Source organism: Rhinopithecus roxellana, chromosome 13 (genome assembly GCF_007565055.1).
Source record: "Rhinopithecus roxellana isolate Shanxi Qingling chromosome 13, ASM756505v1, whole genome shotgun sequence".
In the NCBI taxonomy this organism is placed as follows: domain Eukaryota; kingdom Metazoa; phylum Chordata; class Mammalia; order Primates; family Cercopithecidae; genus Rhinopithecus; species Rhinopithecus roxellana.
Genome location: NC_044561.1, coordinates 74,865,339 through 74,889,722, shown reverse-complemented (window position 1 = coordinate 74,889,722; position 24,384 = coordinate 74,865,339). Strand labels below are relative to the sequence as shown.

The 24,384-nt window shown below is 43.4% G+C and overlaps 1 protein-coding gene and 1 long non-coding RNA gene across 3 annotated transcripts in view; one reads left to right on the top strand and one right to left on the bottom strand.

Annotated features, from left to right (window-relative positions):
• GNAS (GNAS complex locus) overlaps positions 1-24,384 on the top strand; it is a 58,325-nt gene that overhangs the window by 9,416 nt on the left and 24,525 nt on the right. The window lies entirely within an intron of this gene.
• LOC104663798 lies at positions 597-24,149 on the bottom strand. The gene is made up of 6 exons (XR_004052598.1): positions 22,401-24,149; positions 20,473-20,585; positions 19,600-19,662; positions 10,531-11,476; positions 5,239-5,325; positions 597-1,774 (listed from the first exon to the last, which is right to left on the bottom strand). It is a non-coding gene; the product is annotated as an uncharacterized LOC104663798 (long non-coding RNA).

The window sequence follows — 24,384 nt, the reverse complement described above, 5'->3', positions numbered from 1 at the left end:
CTCAGGTGATCTACCCGCCTTGGCCTCCCAAAGTGCTGAGATTACAGGTGTGAGCCACCATACCAAGCCTCAACTTTTAATTTTAGAAATTTACTTTTCCTCCTAGATTTTTTTTCCCCTGCTCCAAGTGAGGTTTGGGGTTTGGTTAGCTTTCTTTTAAATAGATACCTTTTTAAAAATCTATGGCTATGTAACATCCCTGTCCGGGGGATTTAAGCAGAAAGCCCTGTGTTGTTGCTGGGTTTTTGTTTGTTTTTCTGTTTTTTGCATTTCCCATTAGACTATTAACGTGTAAGTTCTAAAAGTGCCGGCCATCTCATTCTGTCTTTCTGTCTCTACCTGTCAGAGTACATTCTTTGTTTACATTCTGTAAATAAAGATTAATCCAAGCAGTAGATGAATGCCACCTTGCCACATTTATAATTGTGTGAAGTCACTCTCAGGTGAATGATGTGCCAGAGAGAGATGAGATAACGTACTTTTTGACTTATCCTGTAAAAGTGTCACCTGTCTCCCCTGCCTATCCAGCTCCCCCTTCTGTTTTGATTAGCTCCTAACTACAAATCAACTCAATACCGAGGCTGAGCTCAAGGACCTGAGCTTGGATTGTTCTACGGTTATTACACATCAAAAAAAGAAAAGAAAAGAAGAAAAGAAAATGTGTTTAGTTTCCTTTCCAACAGCCAGATGGTGAACCAGGCCAGCCCATGGGAATTGAAGATGAAGAGACCTCCAAGAAAGAGGTAGGGAGCAACACAACAAAACAATGTTTGATTTTTCATTATGTCGATTGTCACATGCTCTCTGAGCACACGAGGCACACACCTTTCAAGTTAGAATCAGTGGAGTGCTTTTCTACATACAACAACTGGGAGCTACGCTAAGGGAAGAATGTTAGGCAACTGATCTGTGACGGAGCAATGGAAATTAAGGGAGTGTGCCTCTGTTGTACTTCCTTAGAGTAAAATCCCAAATTGCATTGCAGAGTAATTTGTTAAACCTCAGGAGTATTTAAATTCAGGAATATTTTGACTTGTGGAGTTCTGCCCACAGAACTGCACATTCGATCTTACTAAATGTTTTTTAATGATTCAATTTGGGGCGAGGAGAGACGTATAAAGGTAGTATAAATTGTTATCCAATCTCAAATTTATTATGAGTCAGTCAATGTTTCCGACATTGTCACACACACACTGTGTGTGGGACAGAGTAAGTACTTTTAACTTCCTTTAATGAGTTGATAATGGGAAGGAAAAAAATCCCTGTACTACTTTCTAAGGAGTGTCACAGTTGAGCTTTCACATGCTCAGTGTCACCACTGAGTGAGCATCAATTCTTACAAGGAAATTAAGGCTTGGGGTGCAAGAGCCTCTCTCTTCTGATTTATCTGGCTCTTGCCTCTCCCCTTCCATCAAAAGACCACACTATCTCTCTCCTCTTTCCCATTTGAACAATTTTGCCGTTCATCAAACTGATTGCTAACGTGCAAATTACATGATGGTATTTTTACAGGGAACCTGCATTCAGGTAAGTTTGAAGCTGTGGGATATTTGAAGGGGAAGAAAAGAGTAATGCTTATCATGATCCACAGAAACCAAAGTCAGACACTGTAAGACAGTCCAGAACCCAAGAAGGGCCACAACAGCACCCTTCCCAACAAAAGAGAATCTCATGTCCCGTGTTTTAGCAAGTATCCATTCCAGCTCCTGCAGGGCTCTGGGACCCATATATCTGTGCCTCCACTTTTCTAGAGTTGTAGTAGCTGGTGGTCCAACTGAAAAAAAAAAAGAAAACAGGAAACCTGTCAAGAATAGATAGTGTTATTTAGGAAGTATATAGGCACTTACATTACTGAGACCACTTGAACACATCCTTTTAAATAGATACCGTTTTTAAAATCTATGGTTATGTAACATCTGTGTCTGGGGGACTTAAGTAGAAAGCCCTGTGGGTTTCTCTTTTCAAAAGACAGGCCTTATTTATAATCAGTCCCTTGATTTTTTTTGGCCTTCATGGGCTTTTGAAATCTTAGGAAATGTCCATCCTAATTCCTTATAGCTGCTCTTTCTGTGGCTCTGCTAGGCCTTCAAGATGCTGAACTAACTTATTAATTAAATCGTTGATGTCATTCAGGGGGTTCCTTTTGCCCACTGGCCCCCAACATGGGAATTTTTAAATGACTGGCTCTAGAAGGGCCCAAAGATGGTGAAGGTGAATTGATATTTCAGGTGACCACTAGATGGTGAGACAGTATAAGGCAGAAAACAGGTGGCATGTCTATGTGAAAGTGAGAGCGATGGCCAGGGCCAGCAAAGGCGAAGAAGGGTCCCTTTGACTTTTACTGCCACCCCCTACCTCAGGACAGAGCTTAGACTCAAATAGGCCCCAAAGCTTTAGCCAGACCAGCTTTTTACTTTTATGCTGTGAATTCTCCTAGTTAGCTATATGCCAGGATTTTAGAAGCATTTTCGGGGGCTCAGTCTAACAGAGGGGTCCTCCAAGTGGCTTCATTGACATTTTGTCATGGGGGGGCTGTCCTCTGCACTGTGGGATGTGTAGCAGCATCCCTGACCACTACCTACCAGACACACACACACACACACACACACACTCTCTCTCTCTCTCTCTCTCACAACCAAAACTGTTTCTAGTCATTGCAAAATGTCACCCCTCATTGATAACTACTGCCCTAACATCATCAGTTTCAAATTCTGGAGAAAGTTCAAGATCATACATACTGTAATTTGCGTATCTTAAAAATATATATATCGGGGCCAGGTGCAGTGGCTCATGCCTGTAATCCTAGCACTTTGGGAGGCCAACGTGGGCAGATCACCTGAGGTCAAGAGTTCAAGACCAGCCTGGCCAACATGGTGAAACCTCATCTCTACTAAGAATACAAAAAATTAGCTGGGCGTGGTGGCGGGCGCCTATAATCCCAGCTACTCGGGAGGCTGAGGCAGGAGAACTGCTTGAACTCGGGAGGCAGAGGTTGCAGTGAGCCGAGATGGCACCATTGCACTCCAGTCTGGGCAACAAGAACAAAACTCCATCTCAAAAAATGTATATATATAAATATATATATCACATATATGATTATATATTATATGATTATATATAGATATATAATATATATAATTGCCTTGGGTAATTTCTAGGATTCTTCACTAAGGAGGTTGATTATATATGATTACATATTATATCATATATATAATATATATCATTATATATACATGAGTATATATGATTACATATATATCATACATGTGATATGTCATATATATCATATATATTACATATAATATAAAATACATTTTTTTTCCAGAGAAAAGTTTGTCCACTGCAGTTACTGTTTTTTTTTGAGATGGAGTTTCACTCTTGTTGCCCAGGCAGAAGTGCAATGGCATGATCTCGGATGACTGCAATCTCTGCCTCCTGAGTTCAAGCAACTCTCCTGCCTCAGCCTCCCTAGTAGCTAGGATTACAGGCATGAGCCACTGCATCCAACCCTGCAGAAGTAATTTCTAGAAATCTCAGAGAAGAAAGTGACCCAGATGACCCTAACTAGAATAGAAAAGGAAATTATTTCAGGGAAGTAAACAATGAGTGGACTTTGATTAACCAAGTCAGTCCCATAGCTAGGCTAAATCAGTGCTTAAATAGCCTTTACCCTGAAATGATCACATCTTCCACTCAGGGGTTCTTCAGGATGCCTTTTCCTGTAGCAGGCTAGGAACTCTCTCTCTGACTGGTGCACACTCAATTAATTCACTCTGCATGGTAGAGAAGGATGCCAAGACATGAAGGACCCATCTGTCAGATGGCTGCTGACAATGTATCAGCTCTAGGGTGGCAGGAGCCTCACTTTATGTGTTCCCCAAAACAGCAGCAGAGTCTTTAACTGATAATGTGTACCCACCAGCAAGCAGTGTGTGGGCCCCAGTTGCTGAGTCTGCCTAGTCCCAGGCCCATAGGGAACCAGCCTACTGGATGGAGGTAACCTATAACCTTTAGCAACTGGTCTTTCAAGGCACAAAGTTTGATTGCAGGAGAAAGGGGCAGTGGAAGGAACGGCTCTGAATGACTGGACTGAGAAAGAGCATAAGATCTCTCAGGAATGAAACATAGCTATGCCAATAACAGTAACAATCCAAGCACATTTCCCGGTCAAGAGTCTTGTGCTTGGTCTTTGATAAAGTGGACACCCCCTTCTCCATCCTGGGGCAGACTCTGTAACCATTATTTCTTGAAATAATCATAACAGGACTAAATTGTGATCTTAATTTTAAACAGTGGTCTAAGTCCCTAACTGGCATCTGACCAGCCTCTCTCAAGTAACCATTATGAAAGGGGACTTTAACTTCTTTGTTATATTTTGACATAACACATTTATATTTTTGCCCCCATTTGGTCTTTATATAGAGTTTTCAGATTGTAACATCTGAATTCATCTCATCAAGTTTTTGAATTGAAACATCTGATTGTAACAACTGAAACAGAATCATTAGGGATCTAATGTTTACAAAGGAGATTTTTTCTTTTTTCTTTTTTTTTTCCCCCCCTTAGGGAGTTTCGAATTTGTGACCTCTGAGTTCATTGCAAAGGCCAGAAAAGTAAATAAATAGATAGACAATGACCACTCTCCCCTCCAGACATGTACGTGTATTTCAACACTTTAGCTTTTACCATTAGGGTTTCTTTAGGGGAAGGTGTAGAAATATATTGGTAGTTTGATAAATTATATATCAAACATGTAAAATTTAAAATATCATTTGAAATCAAAACTTGTCTGAAAACTAGCTTTTCGTCACAAGTTCAGCGAAGCAAAGTGCCCCCTAACTATAAAACCTCCTTAGTGCAGAATCCTAGAAATTACTCAAGGCAAGCTTTTTGAATGTTGATTTTGACATTTTGCCTGGGAAAGTGCAACAGCTTTCCAAGCAAATGCTTAGAAGACTCAGGGCAGAACCCAAAAACAAATGCCAGACGTTAGGGGAAAATTTTGTAAAGTTGGATTGCCAGAAAACTTCTAGCTATTTATAATTAAGCAGTTTTAGCTGCTAAAGGGAAAGCACATTAGATCATTTTGTTTTGCAAAACAAATGGCCAGGGTGGGGTTTAGGAGGGTTCTCCTTTCTGAGTGGGAGTCCTTGGAAATGTTCCTGATGGGATCCAGGCATTCTGGAGCGCTCTTACGAAATCGTTCATCCTAGGGCAGTTTGGTGTTTGTGAGCTTACAGTGTTTACTCCTTGCTGTCTTCTACTGTAGGTCTGATCTGATGGGGGAGGCTGTGGGCAGAGGAGCTCCAGCTCTTTGGGAGGATCCTAGAATAGTACAAACAGCACTGGGTTAGAAGTTGGGAGTTCTCATTCCTGGGACCTTGGTTGATTCTAGAACTTTATTCTAGGATTCCATGAATTTGCTAAGTTGACATCGGGAAAAGGCTAAAGTCTGATTCTTGAAAGTATTGACAAGGCCCCATTTGGGAATGATTCTGCCAAGTATTCCTGGGGTCCTGCCATGGTCAGGAGAGCACCTTAAATTTGATGGGTTGTCAGGGAAGAAGCAGAGGATATCTCTGTGTTCAGCTTTATGTATGAGGAAGTCAAGACCCAAGATGGGAGCAGGACAGGGACAGCCTGAGAAAGGAGGATTGAGATTGAGACTTGGACTCAGGTGCCAGGGATGAATCCAAAACGCTTGCAGGCATCTCAGCCTCAGACTTAAGCTAACAGATAGCACACAGTGGATGCCTCTCTGTTTCTTTTCTTTTCTTTTTTTGAGATGGAATCTTGCTGTGTCACCCACGCTGGAGTGAAGTGGCATGATCTTGGCTCACTGCAAACTCCACCTCCCAGGTTCAAGCAATTCTCCTGCCTCAACTTCCTGAGTAGCTGGGACCACAGGCACATGCTACCACACATAGCTAATTTTGTATTTTTAGTAGAGATGGGGGTCTCCATGTTGGTCAGGCTGGTCTCGAATTCCTCATCTCAGGTGATCCGCCTGCCTTGGCCTCCTCCCAAAGTGCTGGGATTACAGGCGTGAGCCACTGTGCCTGGTCTAATATTTTTCTTTTTAGTAGAGACCGGGTTTCGCCATGTTGGCCAGGCTGGTCTAGAACTCCTAACTTCAGGTGATCTGCCTGCCTTGGCCTCCCAAAGTTCTGGGATTACAGGCAGGAACCACTGTGGCTGGCCTTTTTTGTTGCTGTTGTTTTTCTTCTGGCCCTACCTACAATCTTGATTCCCCAGAGTTAGGGTCTGATCAGATGTTAAGGCAGGCTCAAAGTGGGGCATCTGCTCTGCCAGGAGAAGGTGGGAGGTCAGAAGGAAGAAGGAAGATCATTAGAGCTGCCTTAGTTGGAGAAAGGGGGCTCATCTCTCATTTTCTCACAAGTCTCACAACCCAGAAAGGGGAGAGCGGAAAGCAGCCTCCTAAGGAATTCTCGAATTTCTTTCTCACTTTTCCTTTTTCTTTCTCACTCTCTCGCTCTCTTCTGACATTTATTTTTAAATAGGGTTCTTATTTTGGGGGGGCTTTCTGAGCAGGAACCACCTTTTTTTGGAGGGAAATACATGAGAACACGAATTATGCAGGGCTGGGAAGTGGAAACAATGGAAGAAAGCAAGGCTGCTCAGAACCGGCTGGCAGAGGGCGCTCGGCTTTTACTATTGACAGCCTGGCTTTCAAAAATTCACTCTTGTGCTGGCGCCTGAGGCAGAACCCGCATCCCCCTCCCTAAATCCTCCTTCTCAGGGACACAGTCCCTGCCCCTAAGGCTGAGGAATGTTTTTAAAAGTTTACAGTTGAGCAATTGACATCTAAGGACAAATCCCGGCCACTTTTAACTAGTGGATCTGAAGATCTTAGCCAGGGCAGGAAAGAACAGGATCAGGTAACCTCCAGATTCATAGCCCTGGTGCCCTGGTTCTCCTAGGAACCCGTCCTGAGATCCTGGACAAATCGCTGGTTCTAGTTTTTCTCAACTGAAAAAACAGGAGGGATGTCTTTCTCACTTTAAAACTTATTTAATTATCTGATATAGTTTAAATAGATGAGGTATGCCAACACCCTATCCAACACACACTTTTTTAAATGTCTGTTCCAATATGGAAGATTGTATAGGAAATCAAATGGTAGGGCCCTCTGTTGTCCTTTGGTAAATAATTAATAGTTTCTGGGTCCCCATCGCCAGGAGAATCTTTGCAGGAGCAGAATTTGCTGGTAAACTCTTTCACACCTCAACCAAGAGCTAGGAAAGAGGTTCACAGATGAGCAGAGCTCGTTTCCACCAGGGAAATCCAAGGGGCCTACCTGGAGAAGTGAGCATTTAAGACAATATGGGGAGATGGAGTAGAATTTGAGGTGCATGGTCAATGATTGTTCACAGAGAAGGGACTTGCTAGGGATAAATCGTTGCTTTTCCATTCATGCAAGCATCATTGAGTTTTTTCGGATCTCTGAGACCTCAGGGCTAGTTTTAAGTTCTTCCCCTCCTCAACCCCTCTCCACTTCTCAGTGCTTCACGGTACAGCAGGGCATTCTCACTAGCAAAGGCATCCTCTCTAAGGATGGGGCCCCTACTGTCCATCTCAGGCTCAGCACTGCCTTGGGGCAGCCCACTTCTGGCTTCTTCAGGCCTCGTTTCCACTGAAGGGCAAGCTGGGTCTGATGGTGTCTGGGCCAAATTCCTTGGTTCCAAGAACAGGTGCGGTTTCCATTCCCTACCGTTTCCACCCCCCACCACCCCACCCAGCAGCTGGAAAATGATGAGGTCATCTATTTGAGAAGGGCCACACAGGCCTCCCACACAAGGGCCTACAGAGTCCTCCAATGGGAACTTCTTTCTTTCCGATCAAATTTACCCTCCATATCCCATTCATATACACATTCTCTCTCCCCTTACTCTTAAAACTGTAAAGTTAAGGAAACTGAATACAAACAGTTGATTGAAGGTAAACGTCCCTCCCACCCACCTATTTAAACACTTTTCTTTTAGTTGATAACTTTCCTACAATATTATTCTCTTATGCCCATATTCTTCTGAGAATTCTTTAAAGCTTTTCTTGCACTTTCTTCTCCTCACAGTTCCTGACTTCTAGCCCCGAGTGGTGGCTGAAGGCAGGTGACCCTGTAGACCATGGGAGCAGGGGAGGCCAGGGCAGGTGACTGCCTCTTTCCAACCTTTCCTGGGCCACTAGAGCTCCTCCCCACCAGAGGTCAGCAGAGAGCTCAGAATGGCTTTCTGAGAGGTCTGCTCTCAGAAAGTGGGATCTTGGAATTCTCTAGATGAAATGTAGGATGCCCAAATGGAAAAAAAGCCCCGTGTTTCCGGGGTGTTTTGGTTGGGGCTCTCATCCTGTCTTGGGTCCCGGAGACCTTACTTTTAACACCAATACAGGCATTCTGTGCTTTTCTCAGGGGAGGGGTGGTTGGGGGTTTGGTCTGTTTATTTGGTGGCTTTCTTGGTCAGTCTTCTTCCCGCGCCAGATGCACAAATCCCTCCCTTAGAGGGAACCACACCCTCTTAGAACTCTCCCTACTGGGGCCCAGCTGCCCACTTTCGCTTCCCACAGGACATGGAACCCACATCCCACACTTGGTCTGGCGCCTTTTCTTCTAGTTGTATTTATTGTTAAAATGACATCATAATATTACAGGAAATCCCCCCAGCCTGCCCTCACCCTGCTGTGATTTTCTTGATCATTATCTCCCCCTGTTCTTTCCTCAGGTGTATGGATAGTTTTGAGACGACATGAATCGTGGTGTGCAGTTTCATATTAATCCCCCTGCTCCACAAACACACACTACAGGGCAGTTTCCTTAGAGCTCTTCCATGTTCGCCATCGTCCTTCCACAGTTCTTTCACTTGTTTAGTCCTTTTACTAGTGGGGAAGAGCAGAGAAAGAATTGAGGTTCCCTCCCTTTGTTTTTCCTTCTCTGATCTTTTGAAATCCCGGGGTCCTTGTGAACAACTCAGAAATTAAAACCAATTCCCTTTGGCCAGTTGTTTATTGTTGAAAGAGAGAGACAAAGAGAAGGTACAAACAGAAGGAAGGAGGTAAATAGAGATTAAATTTAAAAATTTGAAAGGGAACAGTGGTTCACGCCTGTAGTCCCAGCACTTTGGGAGGCCAAGGTGGGCAGATCACCTGAGGTCAGGAGTTCGAGACCAGCCTGACCAACATGGAGAACCCTCGTCTCTACTAAAAATACAAAATTAGCCGGGCAGGGTGGCACATGCCTGTAATCCCAGCTACTTGGGAGGCTGAGACAGGAGAATTGCTTGAACCTGGGAGGCAGAGGTTGCGGTGAGCTGAGATTGTGCCATTGCACTCCGGCCTGGGCAGAAAGAATGACACTCTGTCTAAAAAAAGAAAAGAAAAATTGAAAGGGAGAGAGAGGAGGAAAAAAGAGGGAAAGGAAAAAAGGAAGGAAGAAGGGAGGGAGGAGGGAGGGGGAGAAAAGAAAAGAGAGGAAAAGAAAAAAAAGAGTGCCTTTGCCAGGTTTAGCTCTAAGCACCAAATGGGGTCCTTGTCCTCTAGGAACTCCTAGTCCAGAACAGAGGAGAGGATCAGGTTGCAAGTGATTATCCTTCTACCAGGCAGGGGGTAGAGCGCTGCCAAGGAGGGTGTGGCTGGCACAGCTGAGGGGTAAGGCTGGCTGGACGGGACAGGAGTACAGGGAGGAGAGGCAGGCTCACAATCCAGGCTGGGGCATCCTCTCCTCCCCATCTCACTGCCCCATGAGGTCCTTTGTTGGTTCAAGTGCCAACCAGAAGAGCTGGGACAGAGGCCTCTCCTGTGTGCCAAGACGGGGGCCACCACCGCCCTCCGAGCTCTGACCACTGCCCTCTCCCCTCTTATTGCTTTCCCAAATGTTTATCTCCTGATTCTAAAATGATGGTCCAATTTTTGTTTTATTTTAAATTTAGGAACACACTGCATGTAGCACAACTTCATTTTCCAAGTATTTTCACATGCCTTATCCCACTAAGTGGTTTTGTTTTGTTTTAGGAAGTCTGGCACACAGAGAACCTTCCAGTTCTTTAAAAAAAAAAAAAAAAAAAAAAAAAAAAAAAAAAAAAAACATAAATTTTAAATTTTGATAATTATCCAGAACAAAACAAAGCAACCCCTCAGGTTAAAAGTGAGCGTCCTATATGTTAAGTCTACATCTCTGATGTTGGGGGAACCTTTGAATTTACAAATCGATGTCCTTGAGAACTGGGTTCCAGCCAGACCCGTTATAGGGGTTGTTTTCTTTTTTCTTTTTCCTTCCTTCCTCCCTTCCTTCCTTTCTTCCTCCCATCCCCCCTCCCCACTTTGAAAAACAAGTTTTATTCTCTTGGGGGTATGTTCAGTAGAGAGGGAAGACAATCTGTTCAGCAAGGAAAGGTGAGGGGAAGAGAAAAGGGGGGAATTCAGCAGGAGGAGAACAGGGACAAGGTTGATTGCTCTGTGCTGGGGTGAGGGTGGGGGGCAGAGAGAGAACATCACAGCCAGATGCAAATCACAAGAGCAGACCTTCAGCTTCCTGGCATTGGTGGGGAAAATATTCCGTCAGCTGCTTTTCTATGTCCTGGGCTTCATTCATCAGCTCAAGAGAAAAAAATAAAATCAAAATTTCATCCTAATTTGTTGTGGTTGGGCCCCATTCTCCCACGTTTTGGCCTTCTTGTAAAGCACAACCACAAAGGCTTCCTGGGCTGACCTGCCTCTCAGTTCATTCTCAAGGCGTTAGCTTCATCCCATCAGGAGTAGTTCAGACTCTCCCCAAGTGCCAAGAGTTAGAAATGTGTTGCTAATTGATTTGAGCTAAATTTGTGTTGCTTTGAGACTTAGCAAAATGGCTGATTAGGGGCCAGTGTTGGGGAAAATAATTGCTGATCTAATAGCTAAGAAAAGGAACTCATTCACAAATATGTTTATAAAATGGGCCTTCTGTGACATTTTGGAGTTGTCAGGGAGTTAGGGGTCATGGTGGTTCTTCAGGAAGAAAGAAATGTTGGGAAATGTTTAATGGAAATTTAGCATAAAATGACACGCCTCATTTAAGAAAATAGTTAAATCCATCATGGTTCCAAGTGAAAACAGTTGTCACAAATTAATTTTTCAAATGTTTGACTATTGGCAGGTCTGAGGTTTACTCATATGTAGATTATGTCCAACTTGGCAAAAGCATGGAATCCTGCCCAGTCCTTGGTACACAGGGACTGGCACATGTACCCATTTTTTCTCACTGATAAGTTATTTCCTAATTTTTTGGTTAACTTGTAGGTCGAAATAGCCTTACTCCTTTTTGTCTGTCTAGTAGCGTCTCTAAGCTTGCAGTAGCTGCTCACGTGTCTGCCACGTCCCTTAGAAGGATGAATCCTTGCCGGGTCGGTGAGTTTGCCTCAATTCGGGCATTTTCATTTGTTAATTCATTCATTCGATATACATGTATTGAGTGCCAAATATGTGCCCTTCCCTGTGGGGAAGACAAAGGTATGAGACATTGCGACTCCCTTGATGGAATCAAAACAAACCCAGGAAGTTAAGAAGAGTGGGCAGTCTCTGCTAAGTGATTACATAGGGAATAAATAAGGAAAGGTGAAAAGACTGTCAACCAAAAGACTTCAACAGCCTGCTAAGAGTCTTCCAGCCCAGTTGAGCACACCAAATCAGAGATTACCTAAAGGTGTCATGAGTGCTGATAATTAAACTGCAGAAAACCTAGAAGGATCTGCTGGGATCAAAACAAACAACATTTGACAGGCACAGCCATTCAGATTTTCATGCCACTCTAAGGCTGAAAATTTCTGCACAAACAGCAGCAACTGAACCTTTTCTAGTCACAGGGTAGACCTCCCTGTTGATAGGGTAGACCTCCCTGTTGATAGGGTAGACCTCCCTGTTGATAACTTGTCAGTCATGGGACTGAATGAGGCCTTTCTCCAGGAGGCATAGCCCAGAGGGTTACTGGTCATGCTGAGGAGGCAGTCTTGCTTCCAGGAGGGGCTGCAGAGGCCTGGCCCAAGAGTGGTGCTGAGAACTGCCTTTTGCCAACTTCTTTCTTTCATTGTGCGCTCTCTGGAGCCAAACTATGCCTTCCAGGATCTTTCAAGACTAAAATTCTTTTAGGAGGATGGGCCCAATATTTCCCACCTAACCTTAGAAATCTTCTATGTCTAGAATTAGTGTTTTGAGAGTTAGATGGGAAAGTGTAGTTTGCAGTCAGGTCCTGATGTACTACAAAGTGCTTTCACCTTAGTGCTTTCATCCTCCATGTTAGCTCCAACCCTCCATCTTAGCTCTTGGGCTGGCCCCCTTCTTAGCTCTAGTCTTACATCTTAGCTCCTCCCCTGCCTTCTATCTTAGTTCCTGGCCTACCCTCCATCTTAGCTCCTGGCCTACCCTCCATCTTAGCTCCTGGTCTGCCCTCCAACTTAGCTCCTGGCCTGCCCTCCATCTTAGCTCCTGGCCTGCCCTCCATCTTTGCTCCTGGCCTGCCCTCCATCTTTGCTCCTGGCCTGCCTTCCTTCTTAGTTCCTGGTCTGCCCTCTATCTTAGTTCCAGTCCTCCATCTTAGATCCTGAGCTTTGGGTCTCTTTTGTTCCCTAATGCAGATAGAGATAGTCTATATTCAAATACTATAATTAATGCCCAGTCATCGTGGAAAGAAAAACACATTTTAATTTCCAGAATTTTATTTCCAACTTTCCTTTCACAAATACTCTTAAATTATCTATTTATTACCCTTGAAATAATGTCTTATTGATAGGTCTCTAACTATCACAGCACATGATAGTGACCTGCATGGTGTTTTTGAAAATATGAGTGTGTAATACAGATTGCCAGCTATTTTTTACGTTAAAAATAAGACAAGGGAAGGTTTTTTGTGTGGATGACTGAACTGAAAGAACTCTTAGGTAAACTTTACTCCATAGTGAATATGATTGAGATTTATAGAATTATTAAGTTGTGGCATCTTAAAAATTGCCACTGAAACAGGAATGCCTGAATTTTGTGTTCTAGGTGATCATGGATGAGCACACGGCAAATCTGAAAAGTTGATTTGGCCCCAGGCCTCCTTACCTGCCTGCAGGTGGCTGTGTTCTCTTCAGTGAATCCCACTAGCGGGCAAAGGCTTATGGGGCTACTTTTAAGGGACATTTGCATTTTCATAAAGAGCTTTAGAGGCCCAAAAGCCCAGAGAGTCACATTTTTAATAGTGGGGTTCTTAAGAGTAGCATTCTAACAAGAGGCATTGGGGGAATAGGGGAGGGCATTTGGGCAGTCACCCCCTCCCCACTTCTAGTTCCAGCCCCATACCCTGTTATTCCCAACCCAAGTCTATGGCTGCCTAGCAGCCCTCAAAGCAATGAGTTGACTTTCTTCCCCTGTGACCCCAGGACACGCAGACCCCTCACCCCAGATCTCCAAGTAGCAGCATACTGCTTAGTGCTATTCTGCCTGGCAGCGGGGTACCCCCCCCCACCCCATTCAGTGGCAGTAAGGTTCAGACCGCAGCCTTCAGGGTGCCTGACTCATTCCAGCTCCGGTCGATAATGATAAGCCCCATGTTTTTCTCCAGCGTCCATGGCTATGACACATAAAACAGTCAGGAAATAAAAGAGGCTTGAGTACTATACGGTTGCTTTGCTTTCTTTAAAAAATAAATATAATGTGAAGGGCATAGGGGGAGGAGCAAGGAGGCAGGAGGCCAGGCCAGCAAATAAGCCAGCAGCAAAACAACCTTGTTGTTTGTTACATAAACAGCTGCCCCCCCCCCCCCCCCCCCCCCCCCCCCCCAACTGTACTGCGGTTATATCCTTAGGAAAAACTGGGGCTTAGTGGAGCCTGGGTTGATTTCACACCTTAGCTTAGAGTTACTCAGAGGTGTATTAACAGCTAATGATTCCATTGAGGGCGGCCCAGATTGCCATCTTGACTTGCCAGATATTAGCAGTACCCTTACAGAAACCCAAAAGCCTGCCAATTAAGTTCCCCAGTGTAAGTTAAAAGGGGCCTTTCTGAGATGTGTGATCTTTAGGAAAAGGAAATGAAGCTAATTTTGAAAGCTCCTGACACTCGAGTTTCCTTATAATGTAAGTAGGTGACAGCTGGGATGAATATCATAGTCCCTCCCATAATGTGTATGTGAATAGATGTCATGGATTCTAATGGCAGAGTTCAAAGTCACTGAGAGGGAGGGTTTTTGTTTTTTAATGTCAGCCACCTGAAATATTTTCAGAAAGTTCTGTGATGGCTAACAGGATTAGAATGACATTGTCACAAAATGATATGAGGTGTTAAAAAGACCCCTACACGATGCGTGTCCACAGCACACAAGAAGTACCCCCCACACACACCAAGTATGACTCAGTAACACTCAGTGAGGAGGAGAACATCGAATTATATAAGTTACAGTTTTATTTCAAACACACAAGCATGTAGGCCAGCAGTGATAGTAAACATGCAGGCACACTTTCCCTCTGAGCATGAGAGGCGTTTGGATTTTATCTTCACAGATGCAGAACCTCTGTACTTACTTCTAAATAGCTTCCTCCTGACCCTCAGCTAAGTCAACGGGGAGAAATCAGCCGTCAAATTTTGCTAAATTGTGTACCATGACAGTGACTTGTATTTAGGAGACCTTGCGTGCATCTAAAGCCCAGAGATAGCCACTGCCACTGTTCCTCCTGATGAAAATGGCCTCACCAGCACCTTGCTGCAAACAGAGGCCAGCTCAAAACATTGATTTTCTCCCCACCCTCGCAAGGTTAGGATTCTGCTTAGAACTCTCTGCTTTAAGCTAAAATTTCCATCACCAAAGAGCCTGATTTCAGGCAGAGAAAGAACCACTTTAGCAAATGAGAGAAGCCAAGAGGAGTGGAGAAGGAGAAGGAGGGTCATTTCAACAGCAGCAAAACTCAGCCATTTTCCCTGACAGCACTTTAATTATGATGAAAGAACAAGATTTCTTTTTGTTTGTTTTGTTTTTGTTTTTTTGGGGGGGTTTTTACAGAGGAGGCTCTTGGTGGGGGGAAAGGAGGGAGCCTCTGAAAGAGATGTGAGCTGCCAAGGTACAGAGTGCAAAGCGGCTGTCACTGCCAAATGACAGATGCACTTGGAGAGGGTGAGAGAAGCCCTTCCCTGAGCCTGTGCACCAGTGGCCCATTCTGTGGGGGCCCAGGACTAGTCAGCCAGAGGCAAATGGTGAATAGGATAGCCCAAAGGAGCCACCTGCTACTGCCAGCTTTCCCCTTTCCTTCTGTGAGATTTTAACCCCCGGGGGTGGTTCTCCTCTGCTGTTATGCTCTGCTCCACCGGCTTTGAAAGCCTTGGAGGGGTTTCAAGTGGTCACATACCTTATTGGTGAAAAGGATGTTTTTCTTTAAAGTCAGGTGCTAAGTCAGGTGTGAGGTTGAAATGGACACTCAACGGCTTCAGAGCTGGATAAAGGGACAGAGCCCAGGAAGCCCAGGACTGATGTTCTGATGGGCAGAGGCCGGCTATATGGTTTAGGAATGGGGAAAGAGTTGGTGCACCAGATGTTAAGAAGCTACAGTCAGCTCAAGCAAGAACGAGAGAATGGCGCTGTCACTGACTTCCCACCTCTCGGCCTTGCCCGTAATCCCTGCTCTGATCCAAGGCATGGGGTCCACAGGAGGTACCTATTGTGTTGCTTATAATGCCCAAAAGTGGTCTGAGGATTCTGGGCTGGTAGTGTTTAGAAAGAGATAAAAATGAATCCTAGACTCTCACAGCCAGAAAAAGCCTTTTTCCCTGAGAATGAGAAGTAACAAAATGCGTCCAGGTTAGCTGTGGATTCTTTAGAGATGAAGGGAGCAGAAAGGGACGAAAAAAAAAAAACACAAAACAAAAAACAAAAAAACCAAAAACATAGAAGGTGCATTATTTTGTACTTCCTTTCACCTCCCTCCTTGGTTTTAGGGCTCTTTCGTGGCATGCAACAGGAAGTGCAGGCTGTGTTGAGAGCCTCTGGTGCAGACTTACGCAGAGCACAAGAGATGATGTGAGCCTGCTTGTCTGGGCTGCGTTTGTGTAACTGAATTACACAGTATCTATGTTAGAAGTGATGTCACCCAAGAGAGCCCCGTGGCCTTGAACTAAACACCAAGGGGCATCAAGCCCCGGCCCCAGGAGGCCTGCTATGCGGCAACTTCTCTGAACAATTTGTGATTTTCTGTTCTTATTCCCCTCACTAAATTGTCATGCTGCTAGAGACACTTCTAATTTGATGGTTATTAACAGGCAGCTGGTAATGAAACAGCAAGGACTTAGGGCTTTGCAGTAGGTGAATTACGGACATTTACAAGTAAAACTACTTTATTTCTTACATTTAGCAAGAGGTTTAACAAGCAAAGTGTAACATCTGCAGAATCTCATGGGAGGAGGCAGTGGTCTTGAAATTGTGAGGCAGTACTGCAGGGATAGAGATATCGCCTTTCCCTAGAACAACTGCAATCTCCCCATCAGAGCCAACTGGAAATACAAATTTGCTCCTATCTCCATGCGTGGTGATTCTGCCTGCTACCGAGATGGAGGAACAGTGATCTTGCTGATTTTAATGGACCCATTTAGGGAAAAACACTTAAAAAATATGTGAAAATGCATTTTCCCCCTATTTCTCCTGGAAAGCATTAGGGTCCAGCAGTTCCGTCTGGGAGCAGGGAGATGCAGGAGCAGCATCTTGGCTTATGACCGTTTGGCTGCTTAGTGGTTTTATTTTAGAAAAAGTTTTAATTCAGAGGCAGTGGGGGGCGGGGGGCACCGGGGGAGGGGAGAACAAGACAAATCAGATGTAGAGGTTTGCAGAGCCTGGAGGCCAAAGGAAGCCCACTTTAGGAGACCACATTTTCAGCATCAGAATAAGTAAAGTATTTGAGGATTTTTGTCTCCTCTTAAAAATAGGCAGTTTGGAAAAGGAAAATATTCAGGCTCTTTTGAGAAACATAGTGAGGTGATCAGTTAATGTGAGGTGGTGGTGACTGTAATGTCGGAAGAATTGGTCTCATTTTTCATGTCACAATTAATATTGTTTGAGATTAAATAGCTTCTTAACTTAGACCATTTACATTTTACAGAGCACTAAAAAGCAAGCCTCCAAGCCACTTTCTGGCAGCACAAAGCCAAATAAATGGGAACAATATAACCTTAAAAAGATCCATTCTTTCACTTGTATCTTTGCTCTGGCCAGTATCGAGTCATTCAGCACAATCTAAAAACTCACATTTTTCATTGCTAGGAATATGTAATTCTTCCTACTATTCATTGCCTGCAAATTTCCTATTCTGGTGACCTTTCTGACTTGGATTTTTGTCTTCTTGACACCAAAGCATCCAATCAATTTGATCAAAAGTTCAATCGTGAAAAAGCATCTGGATGTTTTGTCTACAAACAACCAGTTTGCCTGAATATTTGAGAGGATCAGCTCAGCCAACCACCTGTCCCGATGTCACCCCAACACAGCCCAAATGCACTCAGAGGGGCGTGGAAGGAAGGGTACACACAAACAAGGTGTGGGGGGTCTCACTTTCTCTGCTGCAGCCATCTGAAATTGGCTGCAGAGGAGGGGGAAAATGAAGCAGCAGACTAGTCCTTCTAGGCAGATGTGGAGGGAGAACCGTGTGGAAAGAAATCTTTATGGCTAGACTCTCAGCAACATCACTGTCAGAGTCTGGTGCCTGCAGCCATCTTAGAATTTAGAGGAAGCCGAAGGCACCTGCCCGCATTTTGTCTTAGGTTACAACCAGCTCAATCCAGCCAGCAAAAAATAAGGGTGAGAAGTGTTTTGCTTTTACAGAAAAAGAAGAAATTTCCACGATTCTGTTCCTTGAAAAAAAAGCTGACCCTCCCCAACCCAAACCTTTTATTTCAAAGTCACCAAAACTGAGACTAGAAAATCTCTCTCTCTCTTTCTTGTGTGCATAGTCAATTTAGACTCTCTTGGCTGGACTTTTTCCCTATCTCTCAGTGCAGCAAAAAGTCAGGCAGATGAGGGAGGAAGAGGACAAGGAGAGGCAGGGGAAGGGGCAATGGCTCCTTGGCACATCTCCCTTTTTAGTTCAGTCTTACATAGTCCATTTCTATTTGCAAACAGCTCAGCCCAAAAGAGGGTATTGATATGACCCCCAGATGCTGTTCCTAATCCATCTTGCTTATTTTCCCTCTGGGGCACAGGCAGGGCAGAACCCAGATATGATCAGACCTTCAAAGCGCAGCCTTGATCCTTTATTTTTCATGTTACAGTCACAGACCTTGAAAATGTGTTTTCAGCAGTTTACCACATACCGAGAATTTCAGGAAACAAAAGGTCAAGAATTGATGACTTAGATTTATTAGTAGTCCCATTAGGCAGACCTCAGAATTCTAATGATGGGTCTTTGCTAGACAAATCAATGTCATGTTTCTAAAAGGACAAGAGTGACAGCTGGGTGATTTCACAGAATTATCAGGTATTGGGAGGAAGATTAAGTTGAAAGTAATTACTTTCAATTACAATGATGTTCTTGTTTGTTTCCCTGGGGTTTTCATGCTGCTAGTAGTGTTTTTTTTTTCTTGCATTTGCATATTTGTTGTTTACTTTACATATTTTAGAAATTATCCATCTATTTTTTTTCTCTCAAAATCTCTTCTACCTTTGGCATCAATTGTAGAAACTAAATGTTTGCTGTAGAGTTCTATCCTTTAGTCATAGCTTTTTTTTTCTTTTTTTTCTTTTAAAACAAAGTTCTCTTCTCTGCCTCCCCACCCAGTAAACCTAGTGGATGTGTAGTTATGCCAAGTTGTGGAAAACACATTTAACACATTTAAGAATGTGCAAGGTAAATGAAATATAAAAGTATGTTATACCTAAGATTAAAATATTAATTCGATTTGGGGATTATACTAGTCAACATTTTGGTTTTATATGCATTCATTCAACTAACTCATGGTATCTTGTTGAAATGATGCATTTAAAATAATTACTGATTAAAAGAAAACTAAGGAACTTTTCAGGCTGAGAATGACATTAAATTATCCTGTTCTTGAGCGCTTCCCAGAGGCATGGGTTAAATAACACCAGAATCTGAATTTAGGGTCATTTAGGCTTTTCTAGGCTTTGGTATGCCTCCAACGGCTATGAGTAAAAGGAGTAGTCCTTTAACTTGGAGATTAGATGTCTCTGGGTCCCAATTAAGTTTGATACCAATTCCCTTTGTATGTTTCGGCTATTTGGCACCATCTTGGTAGAAGATAGGGATCCAGGGCCTTTGCTATCAGTGGAATGGATTGAGGGAAGCTTCCTCATTTATAAGTCTTGGCTTGGCAAACATAGCCTAGCCTTCTTCCTTCCCTTTCCAGACCAAGGCACCACGTGGAGATAGCGCCGTTTGCTTGGGCTGGCCTTGGACATTTCAGAGTTCCCCTCTTACTACATGCTGACATTATTCCACAACTCCCCATGTGCCACCCCTCACTGCTGCCAAGTGCTCTTGAAAGTCAACCACCTTCCTGGGTGACTGCTGCTTTCTTACCTCAGGTTAAATCCATGGACCCAGTGAAAGTTTTCCCAGGGGCTCCCATACCCAAGGGTAATCATACCTTCTATATGTGAAGGGCTAGTTTTCCAGAGTTTTTATTTCTTGATGTTAGGTCACTGCAACCCTGGGATAAAAATAGATGTAATTAGCATGTTACAAATCAGACTCTGCACTTGTAGCTTTGTGCCACTTTCTCTAATAATACCAATTTTGGTGACACATTTCCTAGAATCCTGGACTTGCTTCAATCCCTAAAATCCTCCAAGAGCTGAACTGTAGGACAGACCTGTTTGCTTTAGAACCTAGAAGGGTTTGGTCTCAATTAGATTGTCTCTTTTCCCTACCTTTCTGGACATTGCAGGTCCATCTCCATTTTCTTGTTTTTATGATCAGGGAGCAACGGCTCCATTCTCCCCTAAGGCTGACATTTTTGTTGAAGGCTGAGCACACATGTCTTCCGTCCTTGTGGCAAAAGGCCCTTTCCTAGCTGGCTCCAGAATCCTCACCAGTTAATTGGGAAAACATTTGAGTTAGGCATCACAATTTCAGCCGAGCTGGGCAAACAACGAGTACACCTGTCACTCGAGCCAGTGTCCAAAACTCAGCCCCACAGATCACAGCTGTAGCGTTATTTCAGCATGAGCAATTCAGTATTTAATGTTCCTTAGAAAAAAATAAATCATTCCAAGCTGCTACTGTTCACCTGTTAACTCTTTCGGGATTTCATGGTGGTGGGGGTGGAAGTGGGGAGTAATCTATAATTTGCTTGGCTAGCAGAGATAATACCCCCTTCCCAAGTCTGTCTTTTAAAAGGCCATTTCTTACATAATGGAGAACAGGGGCTGCAAACACAATATCCTCTTGATCTGTGTCAGCCACTGCCTTCCAGAATGAGAAGTTAGATTTTCTTCTTTTGTTTCATTTATATTTTTACCTGCGCAGTACAGGTACTGCTCCCTACAGTCGGCAGCTTCCATTTCTTTCCTCTTTCCATGGTAGCTTAAATTAGCCCGTCATCATCAGCAAATCTTAATTTACAATTAAGTGCTGGGAAAAAAAAGTTCGTCATTAATCAGACCTTCTCATTTTATGTAAATGGCCCCCAAAAGCAACACACATTTTTAATCTGTCCTGCCGATAGCTGAGCCCTTCTGTCATTTGGGTCCTAATAAATGAATTGGCCATCTGCAATTAATCTGCATAGTACAAATCATTGGAAGGCCGAGTCTGTCTGCCTTCTGAAAGAAACTGGCTATATTTAGTTTTTAAAGCAAGTCTGCTTTGTGTTCTTCGTAAAGTCAGCGACATTCTTTCAATTTTTTCAGTGTAATTAGCACAAAAGGAGCCGTAATCTGAGAAGGTAGTAGAGACTAAGGCAACCAAAAAACAGGAATGTTCAAGAAAGCGGGCAGAGGCAGCCTTCCCAGTATCGGGCGGCGGGCAGAGACCCTGGGACGTGGCTGCGGGTTAGAGCTGAGGTCTGTAGCTCATAAAAAATCTCCTATTCATCTGATCCCCAGACTGGTTGCAAATGCTTGCCGCTTGGGCTGAATAATTTTCCCCTTCTCATAACTTCCAGTGGTCGGCAAGGACCTTAGAAAGACACAGTGCCATCTGGGCTCTGCTGTTGAGTGGGCTCCTGACAGGCCAGTGAGAGTTCTGTGCACACTGCCAAGCCCTCAATAAACTGCTGAGTGGGAGAGCAGAGGGCGCAGCCCTGAGCTCCCCAGCAAACGCCTAATTTTGACCAACTGGAGGCTAAATGGAAATCAAGCAGAGGAAGGCTGCGGTGGCCGTGGGGAAGACAGTTGGAGCCCGTATGAAAAGAGGGGGCAGCCTTCCACTTTGGGAGCTGTGCAGCCTGTGCCCCAACGGTTAGTTCCCTCCTCAAAATAAAAGCCAGGGAAATAGGTGGGGCTAAGCGATAATTACACATTTTTCAATTTCAACTAAAATATGTGTGGACGAACACAAAACGATGAAAAGGTATCTACATTTCTAGATGAATTAAATGTGTGACTAATTATGTCACGTTAATTGCTTAATTCCTGGTTTACCAACAGCAGATGGAAGTGGGACTGGAGAGGGGGTTTTAGCGCTGAAGGCGAATGACACTTGAGGCCCAGTCTGAATCTCAGTTTTCCCAAACTGAGGCTAGGTCCTAATGGCAAGGCTGTTTGAAAATGATCACCTACATTTGGTTGGCAGGTAGATAAAATCCAAAGATGTAAAACTTCTATTTAGCAGTTGTTTCATTTGTGTATGTCCACAAAGCAGCATTTAACTAAATGAAATGAATTGCCTGATTAATCCAATGTTTTTAACTGTCTAAACTCCAATTCTATGGAGCTAAATTTGAAGAAGTGAATACTATGAAAAAACTCCTAAAGTCTTTAAAATAAGAAGAATTAAAGGGTTTCTTTTATCTAAGGAAATTTTATTAGTACCTCAGAACTCCTGACTGGTCGCAACATCCCATCTCCAGGTGCACCAACTGCCTCTTATTTTTTCCTGTTGTCATTAGTTTTATAAGATGTTGGATCAAAGTGTCATTTAAATAAGGCACCTTGTAAATAAGTGTGAGAGTGAACTGGTCCCTGTCTATTTTTAACTAGTCTCCCTACATTATTCTCCATCCTGGATGAATTTCCATCTTCAAGGCCAAGTTAAAAGTTCTAAGCAACAGGTTTTCCCATTACCTTAGTCCTCATGAAAACTTTTCCCCAAGGGAAGTGAAGGATATTTCAGTTTAGGAAAATTAACTTTCCTGCCGTAGAGTGGTAAAACTCTTAAATATTTTTTTGTACCCAATTAAGAACTCCATTAAGTGGGTCCATTGATCTGTTATTGATGTTGATGTACCTCAAAGAAAATGGAGCTTCCTGTCTTCTCCTGGATTTGACTTTCAGTTTTGGAATTAATTGTTGAAGCTGCCGCCTGTGTTCTGCTGATGGGTCTGCCTTTTGGTCCTGCTAGTGGGTTTTCTGCTCCCTGTTGATATCCAAGTTGTTTGTCCACCTAGAATCTTCAATGAAGGGTAACATGCGCATCATATCATTTAGGCTTCTAAAAGGAACAAAGTAATACATGTCATCTCTTTTTGTTAGCTTCCCGCTTCTTAAGGTAGATGGTGGCTTTGTTAGAAGTCCATTCCTGCCCACTCTGGGGCTCATGGGGATGTGGTGAGAAAGGCATCGATGGCCTGGGGAATTGGGCATCTGTCCACAGAGACCAGGAAGCCTCTCTCACAGATGGTGCCTCCCCATCAGAGAGTCAGGAAAGATCAAGAAGGGCTGCAAAACGTCCTCGTTGCCCTCATATTGTGTGCCATGCTTTTAAGTAGATGTTTGAACAACATCTCAAATCCACTGACTCAAGAGATTGGGTCCAAACACACTGGCGAACGTACATCCACATTCTGTTTGAATTAGAGTATCTTCTGAATTACAAACAGATCATTTTAAAATTAGTGGATGGATAATCAATAGGAAAATGTCATATGGCCATGTAGTTAATTCTTCAGTAATTGACTTCAAGTCTTCTGAAATGAAGTTTTACATCATGTTTAGTTTTGAATATAAGTGTAGGGTTACTTTGTGGTTGGAGTTACTAACTAGTGAATATGACAAGAAAAAAAGGTCCTAGATAATGACTACATTCGATTTCTAAGAACTTTTATGGTCTAAAGTAATAGAGCCTTCTTACAAGGATTAACTGGGACTAGGAAATGCTTTTTACAATTCCTGCTTTCATCATCTACATGACATAGACTTTGACATTCATTTGCAATAGCAGTTTCAGTCATTCTAGCTAATTAAAGTGCAGAATGTGCTTTGAAGGCAGGAAACACTGTGGAAGTGCTAAATACTATTATTAAAACCTTACAGCTGAAGTTTCTGTTTCAGTGGAAACCTATTTATTGTTTCCTAGGCTATTAAAATAATATTATAATTATATTTGCTCTGGGCTCTTGGAAAACAACTTTAAATGACCCCAACTAATGAAGGACCAAGGATAACATTCTTGTCCAAAAACTGAGTGACAACATTAAGCAGAACACTATTTTCAAGATTCTAAGCTGTAGCAAGTCCGCTGCTTCGAAAGGCAGACAAGGCCTTCTTACTCAGAAAGGAGGATACCCAGGGGCCAAGGAACACAAACTGCCTTTATCACCACGAAGCTGACAAGACCACAGAATTCAAACCCTGATGTGGGACGCTGTTCCTTGTTGTCAATATGGAATGTTGGAAAGAAATGTTTTGAGGCCGTATCTCTGTGTAGTGTGTGACACCATCTGTTTAACCAAGTTTTTTCGTTAGGTGACCTAGTGTTTTAGGTTAGGGATGTGTTGTGATCTCAACTGGCTGGCTTGGGCTTGAAGCAAGTCTCCTGAGCCACAGATCTGTGCTCTCTTCGGGCATTTTATACCCAAGATATTCTGCCCTTTGTCTCTCCCTGAAATCTCCATAACTCCCTTCTCTTCCTGAGCCAGATGAGGGGCCCCTTCCATTGGAAAGCCCTTTCATCTGGACTGTTCCAAGAATTATGCTAATAGATTGCCCCACTTTCAAAGCATAAACTAGGTACTTAAAACAGTAATGATCAATTAAAATAAATGACTAACCCGTATGAAAAGGTCACACATGGTAGCCTCCAAATCTGAAAGACTTAAAAAAAAAAATCACAATTTTTAGGGCCTTGAGAGGTCATATTTGAGGCCAAAAGCTCAATAAAATCTCTTCTTTCACTTTGTGTGGAGTGAAAACAGAGAGCCTAGCTGACCGCAAACCAGCTTGTGTTTCAGCACTCTGGGTGTAATTTGCTTACCTGTAAACCCATGATTCCA